Source organism: Ruditapes philippinarum, unplaced genomic scaffold (genome assembly GCF_026571515.1).
Source record: "Ruditapes philippinarum isolate M1 unplaced genomic scaffold, ASM2657151v2 ctg1299_1_1_1_1, whole genome shotgun sequence".
Lineage (NCBI taxonomy): Eukaryota > Metazoa > Mollusca > Bivalvia > Venerida > Veneridae > Ruditapes > Ruditapes philippinarum.
In genome coordinates, this window is record NW_026859549.1 from 1 (window position 1) to 24607 (window position 24607).

Consider the following 24607-nt stretch of genomic DNA (forward strand, 5'->3'; position numbering starts at 1 on the left):
AACATCTACTCCAAAACCGGGAGAGACCGGGTACTATTCGCCGGTCACTAGTCAATCCCGGTCAAATTAGACCAGGAGAGACCGGGAATTACCGATAGGAGTACATCCCTCTATAAATAGATTTTCGGAATATTTAGGTCATCAACTCGGATACATGTACAACAATAACATACCATAATAACCCACTGTGTACTGCAAAATGATAAATAAAAATACCCCGAATAGCGCGATTTATTGACGGAAAAGGTTATTTCATTTGAAAATGTCTGCATTGCGAAATTCTCCAGTTCGCTATTTATTGTACATATCGCGACATTTCATTTTTAATTAATAATCAAGCACCCCCATACCGATCGGAATGGTCGGCTTTTATTATGACCGACTTAAAGGCTCTAGAAGTTGCTGTCGCCCTTTCACAAAATCTGATTTCATTCCATAAGAGGCGCCGCGCTACGGCGCGGACGCTAATCATTTGTTCCAGTGACTATGTTGGAAAAATAAATGATTTTTTTTTTGCCACCATCAAACGGTTTATAATATGTTTTTAATTTTACTTTTGTTAATTTCAGCATCCAGGAGACACACTTCAACTGAATCATTTAAACTATATGGTATATGGGTAAAACGATAAACTTGGGCAAAATAAGAAAATATATACAGAACAGAAGAACACAATAACACAATAATACATGTCAATTTTTGTGGCTGAATCTATTGTTATTCAATGGAATGGTCAGAGTAGGGATCTTTCAATTATATGCAATGCTAATAAAATGATGAAAAAGGGGGGCAAGTTAAAGTGTTGAAATTATTTATCTTACTTGATATCCGAAATTATTATATATAAAGTACGTTGGCCGAGTGGTTAAGGCGTTGGACTTAAGTTCCAATGGACGAATGTCCGCGTTGGTTCGAACCCCACACGAACTAACTGTTTTTTGGTAGGTAGAAAATACAGTAAATCTGGCTCAAATATAAAACATATGAATGTGGTTTATCCTATTTGAATTATATGACTTTTTCTGCCATAAAACGGTTTATGTATCTTTTTACATAAAATATAAATTGGGCAGGTTTTTAATTTCTGCATTAAAGGGAAAGACAAGGTAAGAATTAAAACTTGATTTCAGAAAAAGAATACTATAAATAATAAGTCTGCAAATTTTCTGCCGCCAAATAATAATATTAAACGAATGATAACAAAATTTAAATCGCTAAATCACCGATTTCTACAAACCAGTAAGCGCGGCCATGTTTGTGTATTGGCCGTATAAAAACAGGTGCGCGTGATGTCATTTCCCCACATCTTTAGATTCATGATAAATCTAGTTAAATCGTAAGGAAATATTAATATTATAAAGCATTGACCAGACAATTTAATTTTCACAGGAGGTGAAGAGGAGATTTTTTATGGTTCAAAATACGTAACAATATCAAAAAAAATAAATAAAGAAACGTACGGCTAGCTAATAGTTCTAGCCGTACGTGAGTCACGAACGACTAGCCAGGACGCACTGTATTGTCTAGCCGTACGGCACTTTTCAAAATTATATGGAAGTCGAACGTTATAAAATTGTTGATTTTCATGCTTATCTTTTGTTGTTTTATTTGTATGAATTATTAAATAATTTTTGTTAATTTTAAGCACATGGATCGAATAAAAAATGATCGGAGTGGAATAAATAAATAAAAAGAACATTGAATGAAAAAAAACGGTGAAATGCAAAAAGAATTATATATAATTTTCAAAACTGTAGATAAATATCGAACATAAAAGCGCAGTCAATCAATTAATTAGCCTTAATTAAAACCTATCCAGGGACTGACAAAAGAATTTTAGAATGCCTTTCACGGAACATGCAAACTTTCCTTGATGGACAAACTTCTATACAGTACCGTCGGTAATTGTCGCAATTATCAAGAGCCTAACAACAATCATTTTCAGTGTTTGTTGTTTTTTTGTTTTTTTTTTATTTTCATATAAAAGGTGTCGAAAATTAAACTTAATGAAACAAAAAAGGATTATTATCAAAATTTTGTAAACTATTTCAATTGGTGTAAATGCAAGAAAAGGCTATTTTTTCTCGACATCTTGCAATGACAAAGATCGATATATATAGCAATCAAGGCGATTAATCTCTAAAAAGTTAACATCCAAAGACAACTTATGCTGTTTCTTGGTTAAAATCCTCGCTTAAAGTCATAAAATAACATATGCATTTTCGACTTCCATAAAATTTTGAAAAGTGCCGTACGGCTAGCCAATACAGCGTGTCCTTGCTAGTCGTACGTGACTCACGTACGGCTAAAACTTTTGGCTAGCCGTACGGGCCCGTACGCTAGCCACTTCCATTATAAAACCCCTACTAAAACGTGTTCTTAATAGTACATATAATTAAATTTTTGTATTTGATTCTGACTTTCAAATTTAAAGGTGTGAACATATGTTATAATTGATGTACACATTTCAAAAAATATAAGCAACTCTTTTGAAAAGTAAATTGTTAACATGTCTGTCAACGTATGATGCTGCGCATCGTAATCGTAGCCTAATATTAACTGCAGGCAAATCATTTTTATTGGCTGCTCAAAAATCTAATTTGCATAATTTATTCACACAATTGCTGGTTCTTACTGCTTATGTCTAATACTGGGCATTGTCCATTTTAATTGTTCCTAATTTGCACCAAATGCTCCTGTCACACTGTGTACTGACGATTTTTATTGCTCCTTGTATGCCTCTGTGCCGACAGACCTTTTGATCATGCACAATGTTGCCCTGATTGGTTAATCACCCTTGTCAAATATTCTAATGACGAAATAGACATCTATTTTTTTACGCTTCAGCAGTGAACTGAATGACCTTAGGGGGAATTAGGTTCCACACCTGTCAAATTATACTGTAGTAAATTACAACACGTCTTAAAATAGCAACACAATTTTTTCAGTTACCAATAATCATTTTAAATATTAAGTAGATTTATGATTTTTTGTTTTATTGGATTAAATTTACGGTAGTAGAAATGCGTATCTGTCGGGGAATGCGTATCTGTCGGGGAAAGGAATTTGGTAAGTAGATAACGTGGAAAAAAGCATAAGGGAACTGGATAAACCGTAAATGGCGGAAAATCGCATCCTTAGCATATTGGATTTAGTTGATATTTTACCTGAAAAAAAAGATACATGACCGGCGATGTACCCTATTTGGACAGCTTGTCTAGCGAAAATTAAGTACAAAATAAAAGGATAAATCGTCAATTTGAAGAAGTTTCTCATAGTACCCAAATTAAATTTATGGTTTATCTTTGAAAATTAAGCAGTCATTGCTTAAATCATGTGTTGGGATCATCAGCAAGCTTGAATATCGGACAAATGATAATTAATGTCGCGGCGTCTTCAATTAATTAATTAAAGCAATTCGGTTCCATATGATGTTTTCATAAATAATATATAATGTACGCAATAAAATTAATAAGTTCTTCATCAAGATATATTTCAGTTGTACCAGCGTGTACACCTATACCGGAAGTGGGTATAACACGTCACAATCTCGGTCTCGTCTGTCTCGCGAGAATGACAGAACGCCAAAATGGCGGCGCCCATGAACTTATTTCTCAAGTAAAAAATAGTGTCTTAAAACACGAATTTCTCTCTTATAGGGTTGATGTCAATAGGAAAACTGTCATGGTTCCTCTTTTTAAATGATGAATATTTATATTAGACAGACATCAATCCATCCATTCCTTTTCCTTTAAGGAGACATATAATTTCATCTACATGTACATTAAGACGCTGGGTTAGATTACTTAGTATAGAAATTTAGCAGGAAGCGGACATCAATGAATATCAGATATATTAGACATATTCGATTTCATGAAGTTGAGATTTCGGAATAATTTACAATAAATAAATATATCAATGAATTAAATAACTTTTTATTGATGATGACGATTGCGATGATTAATTTCCAAAGTATGTTAAATGCTGACAAAATGCGCAAGAGTTTGGTTACTTTTCATCAAATGTACAGATCCCTGCGCCACCCTATTCCTTTCAATTTGAGTTATAGTCTGATTTTATTGACCTGTCAATTATGAATACATTATAGCACTCATTTACATATTCGATCTCACTTCGGTTTTTTCCGTTTATTTTACGAGAATTAATATGGAGTGTATTACTTACGTTTGGAAAAGTCTTACTAGATTAATGTTGGCTCTTGTAACATACGCAATAGCGCAGTCGGTTAAGTGATTACCTAATGCATGAGGGGTCCGAGGTTCGATCCCCTTTTTTGACATTCTTTTTAGACTTATTCTTTCTTTATTAAGTATATTTTAATGAAAATGGTCAAGCGCTTGCAATTTGTCTACACGGATATGAACCAACTAAGAAACACTGAATTGTCACATTTTATATTGTATAATTACATTTATTGATTTTAATCGGAATGAATTTTCAGTATTAATTCTTAAACATTGTTATATACAAATGTATAGTATTTACAAAAAATGTGCAAAACATATTAAAAACGGAACAACCATAACTATAACTTAAAAAACATGTTGAAAATAGTTATGAATAAAAAAAAATACACGACATACTCTGTCTCGATCCTACAACACGTTGAACATTCAGATAAAATATACCAGTGGTTTACTATGGAACGCCTGGACTGTCTTATGTTAAGAATGAATGATATACCTGGTTAAATGTCTTTCTGTTGTGTCCGAGATACAAAATGCTGGGTGGAAATCCTAATGTGCTCAGTTATTGAAGTGCTATGTTGTGTGCTGACTGTATTTTATTCAGTCAAGTCAATTTTTGTCGGGTGCATAAGTCGTTATGTTCAGTTCTTTAAAACCAACAGGCATGTGGTTAAAATTATTTTGAGTTAAAAAGTATTTTAGGGTTTTACAGTTTTATGTTCGTTTAATAATATCCAATTTGGTGCTTTTCTTTATGTTCAAATGAAAAAACTTAGTGTACTACATTTTTTTTGGGCTAGGCGTGTATTATTGGGGTCTTTTTTATTTAGTTGCAATGACTGTTGGTGCTTTATTTTTCGTTCATCGGAATAAAATTTTAAATGGTAAATCTTTTTAAAAAGGGTACTCTTTACTTGTGTGTGATTATATCTTCTTCGCAAGTAAGTGTTTTTCGGTAAAATTCGTTTTGTTCAGGTTTTTTTGGTACTATTTTATTCAGTTTAAACTGTTGGGTGCAGGGTCATTATGTTCAATATGAAAAAAAACTGTTAATGAAAAATTATTTTGGGGTTTCATTAAATTTTTTCGGGCAAAAAGATGGAAGGAAAATTTTCCATAGGCCAGTGAGGCATGACAAAATTCCCCAAAAAATTTTTTCCCTGAAATAATGGGGTTTAAAATGTTATTTTCAAAAATTGGATTTAAAAATACCAATGGGTTTTATTTTATTTAAATTCATGATATATATACTGTTAAGTCATAAGGGTACAGTAATAAAATTTAAAATATGGGAAAGGGTAGCCTTTTTAAATAAACATGACCCCGAAAATTTCTTAAATTTTCTGTTGGTAACAAAAAGAGTCACAAAGGGAAACACAAAAAAATTTAAAATATAAAACATCATATAAAGAAAGGAAAATTTTTTGATCACCCCCACGATTGGACTAAAAAGGGTACTATAAAAGTCAATAGGCACACATATCAACTTAAAATTTGTTTTTGGTAACCCTTTGAGTACACATACACAATAAAGGGAAAATATTTAAGTAGGGAAAACTTTTTGAGTCCACAGGGCACAGTATAGGCACATTAAAATATTAAGTAAGGGTAGCGCAAAAAAGTACAATCCCCAAATTTATGAGAACATTCATATAAGTAAGGAAACCAAATTTGATCACATGGCCCAAAATATAGGGAAAATTATTTTAAGTAAGGGAAACTATTTGAGTAACATTTTAAAAGTTATGAACATTATATATAAAGGTACCAAAAAAATTAAACCCAAAATAATTTCCCCCTGCTTCATCCCTAGATCCTTTAAAAATTCTTTTTATTTGTTCCGCATTTGTTTTTCGTTTGGCAAAATCATTTTTTTATTTGGGGGACTTAGCCCTTTCAGGGAAAGGCACTAGTTTTACATTGAAGGTTCATGAACCCCTTATGAAAATCATTGGATTTTTCTAAATTAAAAATTTCACCTTTTTCGTTTAAATTTTAAATTTCCCGTTAACCCGGTGCTAGGGGGGTGGAGGTAAATTTCACTTTCCAGTACCGTCCATGAAAAGGGTCAAACAACCGAGTCGCAACATTTTCAAATTTTGCAGTGTTGTGCTTTTTTTCGGGGTTCTGTTTTTCCTTTTTAACTTATGTCTACTAATAATTTTTCATGTGGACTCAATTAGGTTTTCTTACTTTAAAAGAATTTTTTTATTTGACCCTGTTTTACTTTCAGGCTCCCTTTCTTATTAAATGTTCCTTTCTGTGGGCTGGTGCAAGGGTTTCCATATTTCTTTAACTTCCTTTTTATGTGGCCCTTGTGACTCAAATAGGTTTGCCTTACTTGTATATTATGTTTCATATTTTAAATTTCGTTTGATGTGTCCACTTGTAAGTCTTAAAAGTTACCAACACATATATTTCAAGTTTTATTTACGGCGGTCATATGTGACTTGAACAGACTACCCTTACCCATATTTTAAGTTTTATATACTGTGCCAATTATGACTGTAACAGTATAGTATATTCATAAATTAACTTGATAAAATACCCATTCGGTATTAAATATTCCATACGATCTGTCCAATTTATGAAAATAACGTTTTTAACCTCCCGATGGTATTTACGGGGAAGAAAATTGTTTTGGCAATTTAGTGGTCATTAGCCTCGACGTGACCTATGGAAATTAGTTGCTCCCTCCCGCCATCTTGTTTGACGCGAAGCTATCCGAATGAACCCAACATAATTGTATGACCACTCAGCGCATTGTCAAATGCCTTGTGCACCGAACAGTATATCATCTGAACTAAAAATAATGACTACTGCACCGAACAGTACAACATCTGAACTGAACATAATGACGGTATCACACAACAGTTTGTGTTCACTACTGAACATAAAGACCATTGCACCGAACAGTACATCATCTGAACTGAACATATAATGACTTCTGCACCGAACAATTTTTCATCTGAACTGAACATAATGACGGTATCACACAACAGTTTTGTGTTCACTACTGAACATTATGACCTCTGCACGAACAGTACATCATCTGAACTGAACATAATAACGGTATCACACAACAGTTTGTGTTCACTACTGAACATAATGACCTCTGCACCGAACAGTATATCATCTGAACTGAACATAATAACGGTATCACACAACAGATTGTGTTCACTACTGAACATAATGACCTCTGCACCGAACAGTACATCATCTGAACTGAACATAATTACGGTATCACACAACAGTTTGTGTTCACACCAGAACATAATGAACTCTGCACCGAACAGTATATCATCTGAACTGCACATAATGATAGTACTATTCAACAGTTCTATTTCACGACTGAACAGTCTAAATAAAGCACCCCAACACAGCATGTCATTGCAACTGAAAATAATAAAAGTATCACCCAATAATACACTGCCTCAGCCAAACGAAATGATAGTACCACTCAAAAGTAAAATATAAATTGGGCAGGTTTTTAATTTCTGCATTCAGGAGACATATAATTTCATCTACATGTACATTAAGACGAAGGGACAATGTTCATGTTTAGATTACTTAGTATCATGGAAAGGATTTAGTAATTTAGCAGGAAAGCGGACATCAATGAATATCAAATATATTAGACATATTCGCTTTCATGAAGTTGAGATTTTGTAATATTAAACAATAAATAATAATCTGAATGATTAAAAAACTTTTTTTCTGATGATGACGATTGCGATGATTAATTTCCAAAGTATGTTAATTGCTGACGAAATGCGCAAGAGTTTGGTTACTTTTCATCAAATGTACAGATCCCTACGTGACCCTATTCCTTTCAAATGAATTATCTGATAAGTTTGTTTATCACCACAAAATGTTTATTAAACGCATGTCAATATGTTTGTGGTTAAATCTATTGTTATTCAATGAAATGGTCAGGTAGGGATCTATCAATTATAAAAGGCTAAGTTAACGTGTTGAAATTATTTATTCTGCTTGATATCTGATATTAAGATATATAAAGTACGTTGGCCGAGTGGTAAAGGCGTTGGACTTAAGTTCCTATGGACGAATGTCCGCGTGGGTTCGAACCCCACACGTACTAAACAATTTATTTACATGCACTAAACATTTTGTATATTATGTTTCATATTTTAAATTTCGTTTGATGTGTCCACTTGTAAGTCTTAAAAGTTACCAACACATATATTTCAAGTTTTATTTACGGCGGTCATATGTGACTTGAACAGACTACCCTTACCCATATTTTAAGTTTTATATACTGTGCCAATTATGACTGTAACAGTATAGTATATTCATAAATTAACTTGATAAAATACCCATTCGGTATTAAATATTCCATACGATCTGTCCAATTTATGAAAATAACGTTTTTAACCTCCCGATGGTATTTACGGGGAAGAAAATTGTTTTGGCAATTTAGTGGTCATTAGCCTCGACGTGACCTATGGAAATTAGTTGCTCCCTCCCGCCATCTTGTTTGACGCGAAGCTATCCGAATGAACCCAACATAATTGTATGACCACTCAGCGCATTGTCAAATGACTTGTGCACCGAACAGTATATCATCTGAACTAAAAATAATGACTACTGCACCGAACAGTACAACATCTGAACTGAACATAATGACGGTATCACACAACAGTTTGTGTTCACTACTGAACATAAAGACCATTGCACCGAACAGTACATCATCTGAACTGAACATAATGACTTCTGCACCGAACAATTTTTCATCTGAACTGAACATAATGACGGTATCACACAACAGTTTGTGTTCACTACTGAACATTATGACCTCTGCACCGAACAGTACATCATCTGAACTGAACATAATAACGGTATCACACAACAGTTTGTGTTCACTACTGAACATAATGACCTCTGCACCGAACAGTATATCATCTGAACTGAACATAATAACGGTATCACACAACAGATTGTGTTCACTACTGAACATAATGACCTCTGCACCGAACAGTACATCATCTGAACTGAACATAATTACGGTATCACACAACAGTTTGTGTTCACACCAGAACATAATGAACTCTGCACCGAACAGTATATCATCTGAACTGCACATAATGATAGTACTATTCAACAGTTCTATTTCACGACTGAACAGTCTAAATAAAGCACCCAACAGCATGTCATTGCAACTGAAAATAATAAAAGTATCACCCAATAATACACTGCCTCAGCCAAACGAAATGATAGTACCACTCAACTGTTTATTTTCATGGTTGAACATGATAAGAAGAGCTATTTTAACCGAACATAACAACTGTCACACCCTACAACATATCTTTTTAACTCAACATAATTGTGTTACCACATGCCTGTTTGTTTTAAGAACTGAACAGAACGACTAATGCACCCGGCAATACATTGACGTGACTGAATAAAATGTAATCACCACACAACATTACACTTCAATAACTGAGCGCATTTGGACTTCCACCCAGTATATTGGGATTTTGACCAAGCCTATTGTATCTCGGACTCAACAGAATGACATTTAACCATGTATATCAGTCATTCTACACATAAGATAGTCCAGGCGTTCCATAGTTTACCCTATTGCACTATAACGGTCAGTGTAACTAATTCAAAATAACAAGATGAATTTAATCACATCTTACTGCGCACATCTCACGGAATTTACCGAACATTTATCGAATATTAATATATTCTGTGCATTGACCGTATAATCAGTATGGAATTGACAGGTTAATAAAATCAAACAATATCAGATAAGTTTGTTTATCACCACAAAATGTTTATTAAACGCATGTCAATATGTTTGTGGTTAAATCTATAATTATTCAATGAAATGGTCAGAGTAGGTTATAAAAGGGTAAGTTAACGTGTTGAAATTATTTAGCATAATATATATAAAGTACGTTGGCCGAGTGGTTAAGGCGTTGGACTTAAGTTCCAATGGACGAATGTCCGCGTGGGTTCGAACCCCACACGTACTAAACATTTTATTCACACGTATTAAACATTTAATGTAGAGAGAGAAAAAAACAACCAGTAATTCTGGCTCATATATTAAACATGATTATATGCCAACTATAACTAAAATTAATTAAACATATGCGTTGTATTTAATATTGTTTAATTATTTGTTCCTTTCAAGAGACTTTGTTGGAAAAATAAAGATTATTTGCCACCATCAAACGGTTTATTATATGTTTTTAATTTTACTTTATCAGGAGACACACTTCAACTTAATCATTTAAACTATATGGTATATGGGTGAAACGATTAGCTTGAAAACTTGGGCAAAATATGAAAATATATACAGAAGAGAATAATACGGTGGCACAAATGTGATAAGCGTGTGTTTTTATTTATCTCGTTGCCAGTCGTGGCCACGAGTTACTAAGTCGTGGCCACGAGATAGCTAAGTCCTGGCCACGAGATACTATGTCGTGGCCACGAGTAAATATGTCTTGGCCTCGAGATACTATGTCGTGGCCACGAGTTACTAAGTCGTGGCCACGAGATACTATGTCGTGGCCATGAGATACTATGTCGTGGCCACAAGTGACTAATCGTGGCCACGAGATAGCTAAGTCGTGGCCACGAGATACTATGTCGTGGCCACAAGTTACTAAGTCGTGGCCACTAAGTAACTAGTGGTCACGACTAAGTAAAAGTAACTAGTGGCCACGACTTAGTAAATCGTGGCCACGACATTGTATCTCGTGGCCACGACTTAGCTATCTCGTGATCATGGCTTAGTAACTCGTGGCCACGACATGGTATCTCGTGGTCACGAGATAAATAAAAATACACACATGCCACCTTTGTACCATCGTAGAATAACACAAATACACATGTCAATGCTTATGTTTAAATCTATTGTTATTCAATGAAATGTTCAGAGTAGAGTAGGGATCTATCAATTATATGGAAGCCTAATAAAATGATAAGATTGCGGGCAAGTTAACGGGGTGAAATTATTTATCAAACTTGTTATTAAGCACGGTACGTTGGCCGAGTGGTTAAGGCGTTGGACTTAAGTTCCAACGTGGGTTCGAACCCCACACGTACAAAACATTTTATTGTAGATAGAAAAAAAATCATAACAACCAATTTATCTAGCTGAAATATAAACATGTAGATCCGTCTTGAATTATATATATTTTTGTCAAAAAATGTGTGTGTTGTTTATAAAATAAAATCATTATTATTATTATTATTATTATCATTATTATTATTACGATGGTGGTGATGATGATGATGATGATGATGATGATTAATTTTCAATGTATGTTCAATGAAATATTTAATTAAATATGACCAATTGCGCAGGAGTAAAGTTATATTACATCAGATTTTTACGAAAGGTAAATAAACTGGCAAGATTACGATCGGTAGTGCAAACAACATTAGAATTTATTAAATAGCAAATATATGTATATAAAGTACGTTGGCCGAGTGGTTAAGGCGTTGGACTTAAGTTCCAATGGACGAATGTCCGCGTGGGTTCGAACCCCACACGTACTAAATGTTTTATGGTATGTAGAAAAACCCACAGTAAATTTGACTCAAATATAAAACATATGAATGTGGTTTATCCTATTTGAATTATATGATTTTTTCCGCCATAAAACGGTTTATGTATCTTTTTACATAAAATATAAATTGGGCAGGTTTTTAATTTCTGCATTAAGGAGACATATAATTTCATCTACATGTACATTAAGACGAAGGGACAATGTTCATGTTTAGATTACTTAGTATCATGGAAAGGATTTAGTAATTTAGCAGGAAGCGGACATCAATGAATATCAAATATATTAGACATATTCGCTTTCATGAAGTTGAGATTTTGTAATATTAAACAATAAATAATAATCTGAATGATTAAAAAACTTTTTTTCTGATGATGACGATTGCGATGATTAATTTCCAAAGTATGTTAATTGCTGACGAAATGCGCAAGAGTTTGGTTACTTTTCATCAAATGTACAGATCCCTGCGTCACCCTATTCCTTTCAATTTGAATTATCAGATAAGTTTGTTTATCACCACAAAATGTTTATTAACACATGTCAGCGTTTGTAGTTAAATCTATTGTTATTCAATGAAATGGTCAGAGTAGGGATCTATCAGTTATAAAAGGCTAAGTTAACGTGTTGAAATTATTTATTCTGCTTGATATCTGATATTAAGATATATAAAGTACGTTGGCCGAGTGGTTAAGGCGTTGGACTTAAGTTCCAATGGACGAATGTCCGCGTGGGTTCGAACCCCACACGTACTAAACATTTTATTTACATGCACTAAACATTTTATTGTAGAGAGAAAAAACAAGCAGTAATTCTGACTCAAATATAAAGCATATGAATTTGGTATATCCTATTTGAATTACTTGATTTTTGCCAGCATCAAGTGGTTTATGATATTTTTTATTTAGATAAATTGAAAATCTAACATGAAATTACACGTTTTGCAATCGCTGACTATGTTGGAAAATATAAAAGATATGAAATGGTTTATCCTATTTGAATTATATGGGTTTTTCCGCCATAAAACGGTTGATATATTTTTTTAAATAAAATTAAAATTGAACAGATACACTAGAAGGCATGATGGTGGAATGTGTTATGAGACACTTGATTGTGTGGGGTAATGTGGACTGAGACACTTGAATGCGTCTGGCATGTGTAATGATACACTAGAAGGTATGAATGATGTGTAACCAAAAACTTGAAGTCATGGGATAATGTATAATAAGGCACGTGCAGACATGGGGGTAATGTGTAATGAGGCACTTGAAGGTGTGGGGGTAATTTGTAATGAGGCACGTGCAGACATGTGGGTGATGTGTAATGAAGCATTTGAAGCATTGGGGTAATGTGTAATGAGACACTTGAAGGTATGAGGGTTATGCGTAATGAGACACTTGAAGACCCGGTGGATGTGTTACGAAATACTTGAGGGCATGGTGTTATGTATAATTAGGCACGTGCAGACATGAGGATAATGTGAAATGAAGCAGTTGAAGCATTGGGGGTAATGTGCAATGAGGCACTAAAATACATGGAGAAATGTAAAATAAGACACTTGAATGCATGGAGATATTTTTTATTAGACACTTGAAGGCGCGGGGGTTATTTGTAACCAAAACACTTGAATGCATGGGGAAAAGTGTAATGAGACACTTGGAGGTATGGAGAAATGTGTAATGAGACACTTGGAGGTATGGAGAAATGTGTAATGAGACACTTGGAGGCATGGAGAAATGTGTGATGAGACACTTGGAGGCATGGAGAAATGTGTAATGAGACACTTGGAGGCATGGAGAAATGTGTGATGAGACACTTGGAGGCATGGAGAAATGTGTAATGAGACCACTGGAGGCATGGAGAAATGTGTTATGAGACACTTGAAGGCGTGGAGAAATGTGTAATGAGACACTTGAAGGCGTGACGGTACTGTGTATTTAGATACTAGAAGGATGATGTGTAACGAAACACTTGAAGGCATGGGGTTTTGTATAATTAGGCACTTGCAGACATGGGGAGGCGCGTGGGTAATGTGTAATGAGACACTTGAATGCGTAGGTTAATGCGTAATGAGACACTTAAAGACCCGTAGGAAATGTGAAAGAGACGGGACATGTGAATTGATTCACCCAAAAACTATGTGAAAATTATTATTCATTATTCAATGAAATGGTTAACGTGTTGAAATTATTTATCTTACTTAATATCCGATAATTGTACTCGTATATAAAGTACGTTGGCCGAGTGGTTAAGGCGTTGGACTTAAGTTCCAATGGACGAATGTCCGCGTGGGTTCGAACCCCACACGTACTTAACATTTTATTCACACGTACAAAACATTTTATTGTAGAGAGAAAAAAGCAAGCAGTAATTCTGACTCATATAATAAATATTATTAAACATATGCATTTGGTATATTCTATTTGAATTATATGATTTTTGCAAGCATCAAACGGAATAAATCATTTCATTTTAGTAAAATTGAAAACCTAACATTAAATTACACGTTTTGCAATCGCTGACTTAGCAAACATATTTGAGCCTTGTCACGACAGTCTGATCAGGATCCATGCTGTTCGCTTACCAACCCTTTTACAAGTAGAGAATATGATAGCGAACAGCATGGATCCTGATCAGACTGCTGGTCTGGATTCATGCTGGTCGCAAACCCATTATGTTGGTTTTGTCGTGACACGGCTCATTTAATACTACATTGTATTTTGTCTTTGTATAAAAGGCTCAAATTCTATAAACTTTATCTTACTTAATGACCAATCATAACGGACATTTTATGCCAACTATAACGAAAATTAGTTTAACATATGCGTTGTATTGCATGTAAATTAACAATAATTTGTTCCTTTTAAGTGACTATGTTGAAAAAATAAATAATTATTTTGCCACCATCAACCGGTTTATAATATGTTTAAATTTTAGTTTAATTAACTTCACCATTCAAGGGACACACTTTAAATTAATCTTTCAACTAAATGGTATATGGTTGAAACGATTAACTTGAACACTTGGTCAAAATGTGAAAATATATACAGAACAGAAGAACACATGTCACTGTTTGTGGTTAATTCTATTGTTATTCATTAAAATGGTCAGAGTAGGAATCTATCAATTATATGAAAGGCTAATAAAGTGTTGTGCAGGCCCCCCTCCCCCGCCCCCCCAAAAAACACAAAAAACAATGAAATTTTTAAGTTAAAGTGTTATAATTATTTATGTTACTTGAAATTAGTAGTAGCGTATATAAATAAGTTGGCCGAGTGGTTAAGGCGTTTAAATTAAGTTCCAATAGACGAATGTCCACGTGGGTTCGAACCCCACACGTACTAAACATTTTATTCACACGTACTCATCATTTTATTAACACGTAGATATTAATATGGTAGATCCTCTTGAACTGTATCTTTTTTTTCCCACCACTAAACGGTTTATATTTAAATAAAACTAAAATTGAGCAGTTTAATTATTATTTTCTATACATTCACTTCTATGTAGTTGATAAATAGTTATACAGTAAATAAATATCTTTTGTCAATGTAATAATTTCTTCTTCTTCCTCTTCTTCTTCATCATCATCATCATCATCATCATCATCATCATCATCAACAACAACAACATCATCATCATCATCATCATCATCATCATCATCATCATCATCATCATCATCATCATCATCATCATCATCATCATCATCATCATCATCATCATCAATATCATCATCATCATCATCATCATCATCATCATCATCATCATCATCATCATCTTTAACATCATCATCATCATCAATGTCATCATCATCATCATCATCTTCATTAGCATCATCATCTTCTGCTTCTGATGATGATGATGATGATGATGATTGCCCAGTGTATGTTTATAAGATATAGCGCAAGAGTATAGTCTCATTACTATGGTGGTCGATAGCGTCCATTTTAAAAACACCAGAAATTTAACCGTCAGTTTATAAAATGTCGCGAGCAACAACTTTTAAATCCGCTAGGTTTTATGTCAAAGTTGTATAAAATGTCGCGGCGTACAGAAACTCTCGGGTTCTGCTGTCACACTTCTGTCGTAAAAAGTCGAGTTTTATGAAGGAAACCGGGACATTTTCTTTCAACATAGTAGACTAAGTCACGCAAACATATGTCTACTTTAGGTAACCGATATCGACCATTTTAATCCGCGATATTTTGCTTTGATGCATACCTTGTTAAATTAAGCCTCTGAAATGTCTGTGCGCAAAAAGTCGCGGCTAAAAGTCACGGTTTTCTTACAAAATGTCGCGGGTAAAAAATCGCAGACTTTGTTATGAAAATTCGTTTTTGAGAACAAGAAGTTTCGGGATATATTTATGCTCGGTAATGTCTCTGTGCAAAATGTCGCGGCCAAAAGTCACGGTTTTCTTACAAAATGTCGCGGGTAAATGGTCGCGGCTTTGATATGAAAATTCGTTTTTGAGAACAAGAAGTCGCGGCATGTATTTTTTCTCCCCGCGTTTTCGTTAAATTTTATACAACACTTGCAAAAAATGTCGCGGATTTCTTTTTGTTCCTCGACTTTTTATAGACAAACGAAGACAAACCAGGGACGCTACCGGCCATTGAAGTTAAAATCATCTTTGATATTTCCAACAACAGTTATAAAATATCCAGGTTTATAAGTTCCTTGCGACATTTTGTACGATTTCTGCAGACAATCTCGCGGATTCGAAGTTGCCTGCGACATTATATGATAAAACGATAAAATTTCTCGCGAGTTTGAAATGGCCGCAACCGGCCACCATTCGACAATCTCGCGGATTTGTAAGTTGCCTGCGACGATAAAATTTCTCGCGGGTTTGAAATGGCCGCAACCGGCCACCATTCATTACATCAGATTTTATGAAAGGCTGATAAATTTATAAGATAGCGAGTAAGTCATCCTGTTGAAATATAATATAATTTTTTAGTATTTATTAGATATCGAGTACTCTAATACAAAGTACGTTGGCCGAGTGGTTAAGGCGTTGGACTTAAGTTCCAATGGACGAATGTCCGCGTGGGTTCGAACCCCACACGTACTAAATATTTTATGGTAGAAGGAAATAAAAGTAACCAGGTATATCGCAGTGAGATTTCCTTAAATATACATAATATATATTTTACATGATTTTTTTTACATTCGGGATGACTGATAGATCTCTACTTTGACCTTTTATTTGAATGACAACAGATTTAACCACAAACATTGACATGTGCTCTTTTGTTAATAAAAATGTTGTGGTGACATTCTTACAGTTTCTACTAATCTGATAATTAGAATTAGACAGGTCAGGGATCTATGCATTAGGTTGTTCTTTATGACAAGAACATTCATAAAAAGTTAATTTAGAAAGCTTATTTTAACCTTCCACTACATATCCAATGCCATTGGGAAGGTTTCTTTAACCAATTTTATAAAGCTACTGTATGTTATTTTTTAGCATGAAATCATGTTATTTATTTTTTTTTGTTTATTCATTTTTTTTTTTGTGTAAAAAAATCATATTTTGTTCAAATAGAATTATAAATAATAAGTTTAAACAACGTGCAGCTTTTCTGTAAAACAATTCGACATTGAAAAAACTCAGGCACATAAAGTACATGCAGAAGTGGAACCTACTAGGTTATCTCTATATGAGCCGTGTCACGACAAAACCAACATAATGGGTTTCCGACCAGCATGGATCCAGACCAGCCTGCGCATCCGCGCAGTCTGATCAGGATCCATGTTGTTTGCTTACAAACCCTATTACAAGTAGAGAAACTGATAGCGAACAGCATGGATCCTGACCAGACTGCGCGGATGCGCGCAGGCTGGTCTGGATCCATTCTGATCGCAAACGCACTATGTTGGTTTTGTCGTGACGCGGCTAATATTTGTCGCTGTTTGCCTCTTGATGTGTCTTCCTTTATTCTCTAATGTTTTAGTAAGATCGAAGCCACTGCAATATTTGTCAATCAAAATAATTGTTTTAAATTAATCCTAATAATCTGTATAGAAATTGTTGGTAGTAAAAATGTTTGTCAACCTCATGGAAGAACAGACTATGTTATTTATTGGTAGACATTTTACTTTCATAAATTTCTCCGAATAAAATGTAAGTTCGTGTGGGGTTCGAACCCACGCGGACATTCGTCCATTGGAACTTAAGTTCAACGCCTTAACCACTCGGCCAACGTACTTGCATTTATGCATTTATGTATGGCGCCAATCCGCCCTTTCAAGCTCTGAGAGTACTAACCCGGACATGTAACCTTTCATGTTCTTAATGCGACAACAAATGTAAACAAGTAGAAGTAAACAATTCAGTATTTACATATTTACCTAATCTGACAGAATATTTGTCATATATTTTTTTTACGTTCGCGCAATACTTTATTACATACATTCTTTCATTCAATGACCTGATTATTGTTTTCTATACGCTAGACGAGTGGTTAACGCTTTGAACTTCAGTTTAAATGGACAAATTTCCGCATGTTTTCAAACCCCACACGTATTAATATTTTATTTCAAGTAAATTATGACTGTATATTCCTGGGTATATTGGCTAAAAGCGTTACAAATTAATTAAAGAAGTGTTCAAATATAAATGCATCTAAGTCCGTTGAATTTGAGTCTTCATAGGTTTCATCGAATTGTGTTTTTCCCTCAAAGTATTCACCTCTAACAGTTAAACGCAGTTTCAGTTTCCATATCCAATTTTTGGAGGCATTTTCATTGTCTATTATGAAGACCCTGAAATATTGCAGAACCGAGGTGCTTGCGCTTAACAAATTTTCAACCTGAGAGGTTTGATAACAAAAAAGTCACAAGGGGTAAAGTCGGGGGAATATTTAAAATGGGGTAACACAATTACCTTTTCCTTCTCCACAATGTCTTAAGTACGTTGACCGAGTGGTTAAGGCATTGGACTTGGTTCCAATGGATAAGTATTAAACTTTTGTTCCAAATTAACTTATAAGGGTAAATCGGCATATAGTTTGTCCCCAAAGGTTGACAAAGATATCTGAAAGAACAAATTTGTTGCCAACATTTCTATATAGTTTGCTTTGAAATAAAATACATATATTTAAAACCATGTTGATCAATATAGCTGAATGTTTGTTTAATCGTAACAAATCACTTTATTACTGTTTTACAGGAGTTTGGATTATTCAATTTCTTTTATAGCAATTTGACATCGCAAATACTCGAAATAAAATGAAGAACGTGATTAATTCAAACCTGTGAGTAGGTCTCAAAAAACAAGGCTCTGCGCCAGGGCCTTTTATCATATAAACGTTGACCGCCATTCGCGAAATCTATCTAAAGACCGACATATATGTCGGTCGGTCTCGCAGTCGAAATTTTGAGACTATTTTCTTCCTATATGGCATCATTCCGCCAGCACCGTTGGTCCATCTTGGTTTGAAAATATGTTATTTCGATTTTTAAACAATCTACATAGGAAACGTTGGTTGCTATTTTAAACCATTTTTGTCAAGCTTAAATTTATAGAAAATGGCTGTATAGTTGTAAATGGACTGTTAACCGAATAATTTTAATCATTTACGACATAAAGTAGGCCCAGACATGTTATTTTAACGAAAAGTTTATATCACTTCTTAAACAAATTAGCATATGGTGTGTTTTATAAGTCCATTTGCTGGAATATTGAATGTTTGGTGTGGGGTGGAGATTCAAACACACGTGGACATTCGTCAATTTAACATAAGTCCAACGCTTTTAACCATTCGCCCGACGCAATTTACTTAACACCAAATAGCAAATAAACTTAAATGAAGTACACAATTAGTTTAATATTTATTACAATAGCATTTTATTTCACCATTATTATTTTTCAATGATCATTATTGCTGTTGTTGTTGTTCTTATTGTAGATGATGCTAGTTCGTTCCATAATTTATTTCTTTTTCTAAAACTTTCCAATTAATTACACTGTATACCTCTTTTACACTAAGTGCAACATTTGATATATTACCTTCAATGCTTGCACTTTTTTGCGCATTTATCGGCTCGTTCATTTCGGACAAGACCTACCTGACTGGGTACTCACACTAGCGTTAACATAACTCTGAACCATTCCTTGTAATATTATTGCACGTAGTGGTTGATTTTTGGAGAAGCTGGTGTAACGTTGTTAAGTGACCCCATAGAAAAATGACCCCCGGCCATTATTTTATATAAAATAGTAACCCGCTTCTATAAAGTGGTGACCCCACTATATATAAAATAATGACCCCTCATTTTATCTATGAAATATTGACCCTACCTAGCTACTCTATACCAAACTCCTCACAGTGATTACCTCCCTTGGCAGAATTGTACGCCAAAGAATTAAGGGGAGATCACTGCGTGGAGATTGACTCTATACAAGTCAACGTCATATTACAATTGTTGTTACGTGTTCTTGTTGCTGTTGTTGTTGTTGTGCCTGTTAAGGCTTCTGGTACTGCGGCTACTGCCGCGACAACAGCTGACAAAGCAAAGGTAAAATTTAGAGGTCACGATAAGAATAAGCGAACATCTTATAAAAATGAAATTTAAAATATTAAATGCTTAATGCAAATTCTTCTATTTGAAAGAGTGTTCATTTTCAGTGAGAACACATAGTTTTGGTAAAGTATGAGTTTAAAGCCCAGAACAAAGAATTTTTGTCTTCTTTTTTCTTCTTCTTCTTCTTCTTCTTCATATTTTGCCTTCATTTAGTCAATTCAGCTATTTAGGTCATCATCTTTTTGTAGGTACTGAACGAAATCAGTTCTTCGTTAATTTATTTTTAGAACTAAAAAGTAACAAATACCGTGCATTTAAATTAAGCAAATATTTATCACCTTATCAATTTTTATGCTTAGTGCGTAATGGGGCAGTAATATACCGTTCGTTTCGTAAATGTTTGGATCCCGGAAAAGTCGTTGGATTAAATATTTAGTTTTGCTTAGTTACTTTTCAATTTAATGAATGTTATATTTCATTAACACAGAGCTTCCTAGAACATGAAATTTTACACTAATTTGTATTCAGCATAATTGAGCCGCGTCACGACAAAACCAACATAGTGCGTTTGCGACCAGCATGGATCCAGACCAGCCTGCGCATCCGCGCAGTCTGATCAGGATCCATGCTGTTCGCTATCAGTTTCTCTACTTGTAATAGAGTTTGTAAGCGAACAGCATGGATCCTGATCAGATATGATATAATTGCACCATTAAATACACTTGCGCTGCTAATAGATCAAAGCAAGCAGCTATGGTAAGTGAATTGCCAGCAAAATTAATAATTCATTTACATCCACGTTAGAATTAGAATTGAATTTTAAATTATTGCCGCAAAAATGATCCATTAAAATTTGTTCGAATTTCGATCTGCTAGTCATAAATTTCCTGTTGAAACCGACAGGTGGGACGGAACATCATTCAATGACAGAAAGCGCAAACTTGTAACCTAGGTCACAGGGACTCGGCACAGTGTTGGGACTGTGTAAAAAAGTTATTCTAGAAAAAAATATATATATACTGTATATATTATAAACAGACTAGGGGTTGGACACGCCAAATCGTCAGAATGCCAATAGTTTAGTATAAGTCAAAATTGTAAAGTCATTCTTACATAAATCATATACAGCTATATATCAAATTGCAGCTAAATGACACCACTAGACGATGATAATTAGATTATTGTCTCCATTTAAACCGTTTTAGAACAAAAACCGATATTCCGGAAGAAATATCGTAATTTTACTTGGTCGGACACGACCTTGCAACCAGTCTGCAATCGATTTTATACGTGTACAAACGTATACGGACACACCCGTGCAACCAGTCCGCAATCGATTTTATACGTGTACAAACGTATACGGACACAACCGTGCAACCAGTCTGCAATCGATTTTATACGTGTACAAACGTATACGGACACAACCGTGCAACCAGTCCGCAATCGATTATATACGTGTACAAACGTATATGGACACAACCGTGCAACCAGTCTGCAATCGATTTTATACGTGTATAAACGCAATTCCAAAAATTGTACCAATATATATCGCTTTATATGATTTACGTAAGAATGTTCAACCCATTTTTTAAATATAATATATACAGTATTTGTTTTTCTACAATTACCATTTTTACACTCTTCCAACACTGTACCGAGTCCCTGTGACCTTGGTAAGTTAGGCACCGAAACAATTATTTATTATGTTTCCCTTCATTTACGTTTCAACGGTTAATACTCAATAATTTAAGTTAAGCAGTTTTTAACACTGAGAGTTATTTCAAAAGTTTGATAAATATGAAATTACCTGGCAAATTAAAACACTAGTCTATTTTTTTGTAAACCCTAATGGCAAAATTTAAATTATTTAGTTTTCCATCATAGTCAATTAAAAGGAACAAATAATAATAAAAACAACATATATGTTTAACTTTTTTTTATTTATAGTTTGCATAAAATTTCCATCATGACTTGTCATAAAGTGACAAAAATTAATTAAGTTTGAATATTTTACATGTATATAAAATAGAATATTATAAATTAGGTTTTGCTTCGTCATCGATTGCAAAAACCTGTAATTTCATGTTAGATTTTCGCCTTGTCCATCGCTGTATAAGAATATAAAATAATCCAAACAATTGGAAAATAATTGTATAATATTAACTATTACATGTATATAAATTATGATATCATATGACTAAAGTTCATTATGATGATTTTATTCAAGACAGTCGGAAGCTTAATTTATTTAATCAGATATAATCAATTAAAATTATATTTCGAAAAAGAGACAACGTGCTGACAAATGCCGGATATGATAAACACCGGATATCGGAAGCTCTTATAAATTATGTTTTATAGATATAATCAATAAAAATAAAATATTGACTGTTAAATCATAATGCCAGACATGACAAAGAAGGGATTAGTACCGCGGCGGCCATTATTACCTGAAAATAGAAAAAAAGAGACAACAACAAGGCAAATGGGAAAGGTTTATATATTCAGTCTACTGAACATGCGCGAACAACAATGAATGATTTGTTAGGAGGAGGAGCCAGACTTACAGGTCATTACAAAATACTGCGTAAAAACAAATCTCAAAAAACGCTTAAACTGATTAATAATCACATGCATGTAAATGCCATTTAGTACGGTAATCGATATAAATGCCATTTAGTATGGTAAATGTTTATAAATGTCATTTCGTATGGTAATCTATATAAATGCCATTTAGTATGGTAAATGTTTATAAATGTCATTTCGTATGGTAATCTATATAAATGCCATTAAGTATGGTTAATGTTTATAAATGTCATTTTGTATGGTAATCTATATAAATGCCATTTAGTATGGTAAATGTTTGTAAATGTCATTTCGTATAGTAATCGATATAAATGCCATTTAGTATGGTAAATGTTTGTAAATGTCATTTCGTATGGTAATCGATATAAATGCCATTTAGTACGGTAAATGTTTATCAATGTCATTTCGTATGGTAACCGATATAAATGCCATTTAGTATGGTAAATGTATATAAATGTCATTTCGTATGGTAAATGTGTTTATTGGCAGTTTTGAGACGTTCCCCCGTTGCCATGTTAACAGGAAATTTAAGACTGAGCATGCTGTTACAGAGCCTGTGGTACAGTCAACAATTGTGCCAAGTTATATCAGTATTGAAGCATTTTTCATAGTTTCATAGCAGTTTGAACTTGTAAAAGGAGGATTTTCAATGAAAACGGCCATTTTTTACAATATACTCACGAGGTAATGGGTTAATTAAAAGAAATAAAAATGCTACAAAACGACAATATTTCACCAATATTAGGTGAAAGGCCATGTGTTAACACGGAGAAACTAGATTTTGGGTAAGGCCAAGGTTTTTCATCATTTTTTGGTAATTAAAAAAATTAAAAATGCTACAAAACGACAATTTTTCACCAAAATTAGGTGAAATGCCATGTGTAAACATGCAAAAACTAGATTTTGAGTAATTGCCAAGATAATTTTGGACATGTGACAGGCTAAAATGGCCTCAAGTCGATTGTAAGGTAACGTGTAACCAAAGCTGAAAAGCCTTTGACTCCATGTCAATCAATTGCGAAGTTGCAGCACTTTGAAATCAGTTTTGATGGAAAGAAACAACGCAAAATAGTGACTTTTGGCAATATGCTCATGAGGTAAAGGGTTAAACAACACATATGCTATCTATAAAGGAGATGAACTTTGAAGGGTGACTAGCCGGCCCTTCAAAAGTATCTGTCGATCTCTGATGATTACACACATGTAGTCCTTGGTCAGATTTTATTTTCACTTTATCACCTTATTTTTTCATACCCAAAGTATAGGTATAGAGTCAACGTTCTGCATCCATATTTTCCTGATGTTTTATATACTTGATGTTATCTGTTCAAATGTATCGTCTGAAAATTTAATATCAATTCAATTAAAAATCACAGAAATACAAATTTTAACGCACCTAGTCTCGTTATTTTAATGGGCTAGGGACATCACGTTTCTTCCATTTAGACGCTCCTTGCCATTCTTTTAGAAAAAATACATTAATATAAAACAATTGAAAATAGTTGAAAATTTTGTTATAGATAATTCATATCTCAATATGGTTTCAAATCAAACCAATTAAATTGCTAATTAATTTTATCACGAGAATGATAACATCACATTATTTTATGGCATCCGTTTGAAGCAATATAAATATTTATACATACATTATATATACAATGTAAATGTTTCAGTAATGGGTTTGGAGCATGTTACATGTTATACAACTAACGACAATGGCGCTGAGCATGCACT

The 24607-nt window shown here is 33.9% G+C and overlaps 9 non-coding genes across 9 annotated transcripts; 8 read left to right on the forward strand and 1 right to left on the reverse strand.

Moving 5' to 3' along the window:
• Nucleotides 1-847: 847 nt before the first annotated feature.
• Nucleotides 848-930, forward strand: Trnal-uaa (transfer RNA leucine (anticodon UAA)). Its single transcript has one exon. It is a non-coding gene; the product is annotated as a tRNA-Leu (tRNA).
• A 7297-nt stretch (nucleotides 931-8227) lies between these two features.
• Nucleotides 8228-8310, forward strand: Trnal-uaa (transfer RNA leucine (anticodon UAA)). The gene has a single exon. It is a non-coding gene; the product is annotated as a tRNA-Leu (tRNA).
• A 1817-nt stretch (nucleotides 8311-10127) lies between these two features.
• Nucleotides 10128-10210, forward strand: Trnal-uaa (transfer RNA leucine (anticodon UAA)). Its single transcript has one exon. It is a non-coding gene; the product is annotated as a tRNA-Leu (tRNA).
• A 1014-nt stretch (nucleotides 10211-11224) lies between these two features.
• Nucleotides 11225-11293, forward strand: Trnal-uaa (transfer RNA leucine (anticodon UAA)). Its single transcript has one exon. It is a non-coding gene; the product is annotated as a tRNA-Leu (tRNA).
• A 371-nt stretch (nucleotides 11294-11664) lies between these two features.
• Nucleotides 11665-11747, forward strand: Trnal-uaa (transfer RNA leucine (anticodon UAA)). Its single transcript has one exon. It is a non-coding gene; the product is annotated as a tRNA-Leu (tRNA).
• Nucleotides 11748-12424: 677 nt separating this feature from the next.
• Nucleotides 12425-12507, forward strand: Trnal-uaa (transfer RNA leucine (anticodon UAA)). The gene has a single exon. It is a non-coding gene; the product is annotated as a tRNA-Leu (tRNA).
• A 1475-nt stretch (nucleotides 12508-13982) lies between these two features.
• Trnal-uaa (transfer RNA leucine (anticodon UAA)) lies at nucleotides 13983-14065 on the forward strand. The gene has a single exon. It is a non-coding gene; the product is annotated as a tRNA-Leu (tRNA).
• A 2681-nt stretch (nucleotides 14066-16746) lies between these two features.
• Nucleotides 16747-16829, forward strand: Trnal-uaa (transfer RNA leucine (anticodon UAA)). The gene has a single exon. It is a non-coding gene; the product is annotated as a tRNA-Leu (tRNA).
• A 1058-nt stretch (nucleotides 16830-17887) lies between these two features.
• Nucleotides 17888-17970, reverse strand: Trnal-uaa (transfer RNA leucine (anticodon UAA)). The gene has a single exon. It is a non-coding gene; the product is annotated as a tRNA-Leu (tRNA).
• Nucleotides 17971-24607: the final 6637 nt, after the last annotated feature.